This window comes from Anas platyrhynchos, chromosome 4, assembly GCF_047663525.1.
Source record: "Anas platyrhynchos isolate ZD024472 breed Pekin duck chromosome 4, IASCAAS_PekinDuck_T2T, whole genome shotgun sequence".
Taxonomy (NCBI): Eukaryota; Metazoa; Chordata; class Aves; order Anseriformes; family Anatidae; genus Anas; species Anas platyrhynchos.
Window position 1 is genome coordinate 32,234,601 of NC_092590.1, and position 6,000 is coordinate 32,240,600.

Consider the following 6,000-nt stretch of genomic DNA (forward strand, 5'->3'; position numbering starts at 1 on the left):
CTAGTCATTATAATTAGAACAGCCATAGTGAAGTATTTATACAACAATAAGAAAAAGAAAAGCGTAGGATAACGATGCTGATTAAAGCAGCATTCTCTGTACCTTCAAAAGTAAAGGAGGACAAAACAGAACAAAATTGCTCTAAATGGCAGATCCTGTGGTTCACAGTCTTCTACCCACTGTTATTCTGAAGTCCCCCAAAAGACATATCATGATGTTGGAATAAATTTAGATAAAATGAATGGGAGCTACCTCACAGTCAACCTCACTTACCTACTTGCTTTAGGTAGCTTCCTGTTGTAAATACGAAGAGCTGACCTAAGCCCCAGACAATCTTGCTGTATGTTATTGCATATACATGCATAAAAAACACATTTTAATAGTAAAAATTAGCAATCACATAACAGTGTACAATTTAAAATGTAGTTACTAATTACAATTTATTTCTTTTACAATGTGTTACTAAAACGTAATGTTAGATGAGTCCCTAGTAATGTTCCTTGAGACATATGTTTGAATGTACTAATGTCAACCCTGATAAAGAAATGCCTTTCTGACACTGTAAATGTGTACATGTGGATAACACAAAGTAACACTTGTTTTTCCTAAGGTACTGTCATAGCTTTTATAATTCAGGATGAAGGTTTAAAAAATTTGAATTCTTACAAAGTCTTTCTGTAGTTCTACTCCAATGACTGGAATAACATTTTCAAACTATTTCCTACTTTTTTCACCACATTTAACATGTCTTAAGCTGTACCAGCTACCACCAGGCTGCATGCAATGAACTGAGGTTTTGACACTTCACAGAGACACATACCAGAAAAAGAATTATATTATTTTCTTAACCTATGTAATTAAAATATTGTAAGTCCTATAATGAACAAGAGTTTAATCATGCATATGAATAAAAATACTTAATAACTATTAGATAAATACTTCTTTCTCTTTTCCCAATCCTTAAAGGGCATAAGAAAGCTTGGAATCAAATTCTGTATCCTTCTTTAAAGAAACCATATATTTTGCTTTCAATTTTCTACAGGAGATTGAATTTAATACAAAAATGCAGCATGGATGATTCATCTCACAACAGTTCTTCAGGAGTACTGTTGAGTGGTCTCAGCAATAGCTCGTAGATTATACACCAAAGAAGGGGAAGAACAAAGGATGCTGTCTGTCCTAAAGAGATAATAAAATAAAGATGGACAGAAAAAGAATCATTGACTAAAACAGAAATATGGAGGGGAACAAAAAAGCAACAGGAGTGCACTGATAAACATGAAACCAAGTGTTTTTTGAACAGACTGCAACCTCTATGCTGTCATAGTTAAGAATTTCAGACCCTTTTTCTAGAGTCCTCCCCCTACTGTCATAAGAAACTGTTTAGATGAGTAATTGAAAATGAACACAAAGCAGACATGAGTTGAAACAAGATGAATGTCTTAAAAATTTGAGAGGTTCTGTACTGAAAATAATTTATTACATGCCTCTAGATTAAGTCCTTCTAGTTGTAAATGTGCATTTTAAAATCATCGTGATAGACAAGTCTGTTTCTAGAGAGGAAAGCAACTAATACAGACAATAGCTGAGCAAGAACTGATTAAAATGATGACTGTGAAAGTACTTCTCTCCTGTAGTATCAAGCAGATACACAAGAGCTTTGGCATGGCACATCTGAAATCGCCATAAGTTTCTCCCTTGAAGTGTTAACTGAAAATACATATTATAATGTTTAAGCTATAGAAATGCAATGACAGTGAAATCAACAACAGCACTCAATATGTCTGTCACTGATGACTTGAAAAAAAAAATAAAAATAATAAAGCCTTAATGCAATAACTCTCAGGTGCTGAGTACATCTGTTCTCAGTGTCAAACCTTCCAGAAGATCAAATGTCTGAGTTGACTCTATGGAATCACTCTAGAACGTTATCACAATATAAAATGAAAATTCTTTGCTTAGAGGGGCAGTATTTTATTAAGGTGATGCAATATAATGCAATATTCATTTTCAGATGAATCTAAGTGAAGTGTAGTAAATCTATCAAAGGCTTTTCAATTTGATTCGTACTGCTTGTTTTTTTTTTTTTTTTTTTTCTCCAGACCTCAAGAAGGACACGCATGTATGTCAGAGTTCGGTGAGTTTGTTTTTTTGTTTCTTTGTGCCTTTTTTTTTTTTTTTAACTGCATTATTTCCTGTATACTATGACACTTCTGGATCTGCTTATAAAGATTTTAAGCTGTTTTACTGTAAAGCGACGTATTTCAAGCATTAGTAACATTTAGAATGGAGAAGCTGAATGCCTCCCTCTCAGCAAAATCTCAGGAAGGAGATGAAAGGAAAACAGCTCCAAGTCAACCCAGGGGAGGGAGAATTATGGCACAGATTTCTCCTGTCTGCTAATTTTGGTGCATTTCCATATTTATTTCCGTTTCTGTCTTGTGCAGATTATGAAAGCTTTAGATTTTGATTTTACTCAGCACTTCAGAACTTTAGTGAATATAAGCCAAAATGCCTCAAGTCAGAGACATAATTAGGAACTGGTCTTTCAGCCAAAGAAAATCTTAAAAGGCTGCCCTCTTATTGACAGTCATAAGCATCTGTTCAGAAAATACTATAATCTGAACAACCTATTCATTAGTGTGGGTACATTAAGATCCTCAACTTACTCATAATTTCTGTTCAAAACCACTAAATCAATGTTCCAATTATTTCAGTAGCATAGACATCATAAGCTTATTGTTCTTGAGGCCGCACATAAACTACATCAATCCTCCCTACAAATTTGTCAAACAGCTAAGTCATCTGGTAGGAGCTCAAGTTGTGTTGGCTGCAAATGTCAGGCAGCCACTTTGCTGCTGCAGATTTATATAGGCTGATCCTAAGCAGAAAGTTAAAGGTAATTTCATTTTTGTATTTTTGATACCTAAGTTGTTATTAGTAGCAGTAGTAATAGTCTGCAAGTAGCTGCAGCTTCCTGATTTGCTGAAAATTATGTTGATATTTCTTTGAAGACCTCTAGGTACTCATACAACTTCAAAAACTAATCTCAGTCCAGTGTGTATCACCCTGCTTCAGCTCTAAACATCTTCTAAGGAAAAAGAGTCAGTCAATTATCTGCTATTCTGAAAAGTAATCACGGCAGATCAGTTGCTCTGTGATAGAAACCAATCATGTTCCGATGACATCAGTAGCTAACACTGAATTTGACTATTACAAAGTTCAATTCTGTGGTGTATTTATCTCTTGGTTAATATGAGATCAGTCCTGGAGCTCTCTAAAGGAGTTTCCAATACAAGAAGGGATTAACAAGAAACAAGAAAGAACTTGACATATAGCATATAGGACTTGACCTTTTTTTTTCTTTTTTCTTTTTTTTTTAACTGTAGTGTCTCATTTCAGTGAAGAGTTAGACACTCTTAGACCTTACATTTTTAAGCATAGTAAAGGGCCCTTCAGGTTCAGAATAACTGAATAACTCAGGTCATTTTTAAGTAAGCAAACCTGAAAGGCAATTTGATTGCTCAGGAAGAAGTTAAGAATGGAGATTTTCTGGAATCTAAATTGCAGTATTCACTTTAAAGACAGCTGAAGGATCTTCTGAACTTTGATAGATATTAATTATGAACCTGGCTATACAAAACATATAGCTATAGTCTCTACCCTAACTGCCTTTTTTTCTTCTGTGAATAAATAGTACATGCATTGCCATTAATATTTCTGTGTTCCTTTCCAAAAGATATGTAATTATTGAAAGGATAATACAAATACCAGAACAGATTTTCTACATTATAATAGAAACCCATAAAGGGTTCTGTTATTTCATTTGTTTTGCATTTATATAGAAGAAATACTAAAATACTTTTTACCATATTCATGTGTGTTTTTTTTCCTGTCTTGTGCCTCACCACAAAAATTTTGTTAGTCTTACTCAATGCCATTCTTTCATTTAATAGACTTTACCTGCATTCTGTTTCCCTTAATATGAGAGGAAAAAAAAAAAAGTAATGGCGTAAACTGTATATTACAGCCTTCCAAACTGATTTTTTTTTCTTTCTAAAGGTATATGACTGTCACAGGAGAAGACTACTCATTTAACTTAGCTTCAGCCAAATCATGATCGAAGCAGTTTATTGATTTGTTAATTTGATATATCATTAGACAACAGTCAACGGACTATACATTCAAAACCTGTATTAGTGCAACAGATAAACAGTAACACTAGGTTGTTATGAAATGTTGAGAAACAACAACAAATTTCTAAATGCTGTTCTGTAGCTAACCTCAAGGTATTGTAATCACACTAACACAGGTATGTGTGCACACACGCATGTGTGCATACATTCCTACAACTGCATGCACTCATATTTCTCCATTTCTCTAACATTTGTCCTTGACATCATAGCTCCCTTTACTTTAGGTACTTGCAGATACACCTGCTTGTTCTTTTTCTCATATTTTAGTGAAAAGATTATTCTAGAACTAGTTTAATCTTATATTTTAATCACCCACAGTCAGTGACAAAGCAAGGACCTATTTCCCTGGATTTTCAAAACACAAGTGTGTGAGTTTAGATTCACAAGTTAGAGCTGGAGATTCATAAACTTCAGCATGAGTCAAGGTTTACAGATCTATTTGAGATCAAATCTTACCAGGAGTTAGATTAATTTCAGCTTGCTGGTAGGATCTCAGATGGATTTTCTCTGAACAAAGACCTGAGTTTGAAGAGGCACTTGGTAACTTGGGGCAATGCTGTTTTGATCTTCATTTTGATCTTAATCTTCATTGGATGGGGTGGTTTGGGTTGTTTGGGTTGTTTTCCATTTGCCTTCTTTTTAGCAGATACTACTGAGGAAAAGATATGCCATAGATAAGAATACAGAATTAATGAAGCTTATTTGTCCTCCCTTAAAATGGAATACAGCTTCCTTAGAAAGAAATGGACTATATATTGAACTATATATTTGGACTTAATATTTGATGAAAGTTTTGGGTTTTGTTTTTGTTTTTCTGTTATTGTTCTTTGTGTTTTGTTGTTATTGTTATCTGTAATATAAAAAATCAAGTTTGGCTGGTGTTTCTCAGGCACAAGAAAACTAACCTAGTTAGCACAGTTGACAGAGTCAGTCTTCTTGGTTTCAGAGGTGTTTGATCGCATTGATATCAGACTCTATTACTGTGGCTGAGTAGAGACGTGTTGTTTCAGCATAGGTCTGCTGAAGCACTTCCAGCTAGTGTAAGTGGCAATTTGTCTTTTGGGCATCCAGAAATTTCTATGGTTCCCCGAGGAACCATGCTGACCCAAATGTTTCTGAAGTTACTGTAGTCTGTTTCTTGAATAGCTCTATTAAAGCTTAGGCTGTACAACTGTTAGAAAGGTGTTCTCTAACTATATATCTTAAGCTCTTTAACAATTGTAAGAGATGGTACACCCATCAACCTTTAAACTGTAAAAATCCCATAAGAGCTTTTTATAGGACTGATGCTTTGAGTTACAAGCTCTCCAGCAGATTACATCGTCCTAGTTTTTAGCACAAAAACCAGTCAATTCTGGGTAATAACAGTATTGTAGAAATACATTTCCTTTAAATATTGCTTATATAAAATATTGTAACACTTCATTAAAAGAACTGTCAGAACATCGTTTCGAAGTTAGAAAACTCTGGAATTTGCCAGTGAACCTTGAGACAGCCTTTCTGCAAATGCATTGCTTGACAGAAAATGAGACACAATAGGTATATATAGAGAGAGAGCTGTACATTGTTTGCTGTGCACTTTGACCAAATACAGCATTCTCTTCCTACCTTGCAGTCCACCCTAGTCTGTGTTTCACCCTCCTATCATCCTAGTCTACACAGTTAGCTTATGTGTGTTGAAGCTTCCAGCACAGAGCACCAGAGTCCAGCCTTTTTTCCATATACGCGTAGCACTTGTCAAACTGCCAAGAATTATCATAGGACTCTTTGTTATTTTAAGTATTATATGTTACAATCTCTCATA

General features: G+C 34.5%; 1 long non-coding RNA gene across 3 annotated transcripts in view; it reads left to right on the forward strand.

Moving 5' to 3' along the window:
- Positions 1–5,065, forward strand: part of LOC106016068 (uncharacterized) — a 193,050-nt gene extending 187,985 nt beyond the window's left edge. For all 3 annotated transcript variants that reach the window (XR_011809039.1, XR_005265792.2, XR_011809038.1), the window contains 2 exons: positions 2,103–2,137; positions 4,063–5,065. This is a non-coding gene — a long non-coding RNA (uncharacterized lncRNA). The remainder of the gene's footprint in view (positions 1–2,102; positions 2,138–4,062) is intronic.
- Positions 5,066–6,000: the final 935 nt, after the last annotated feature.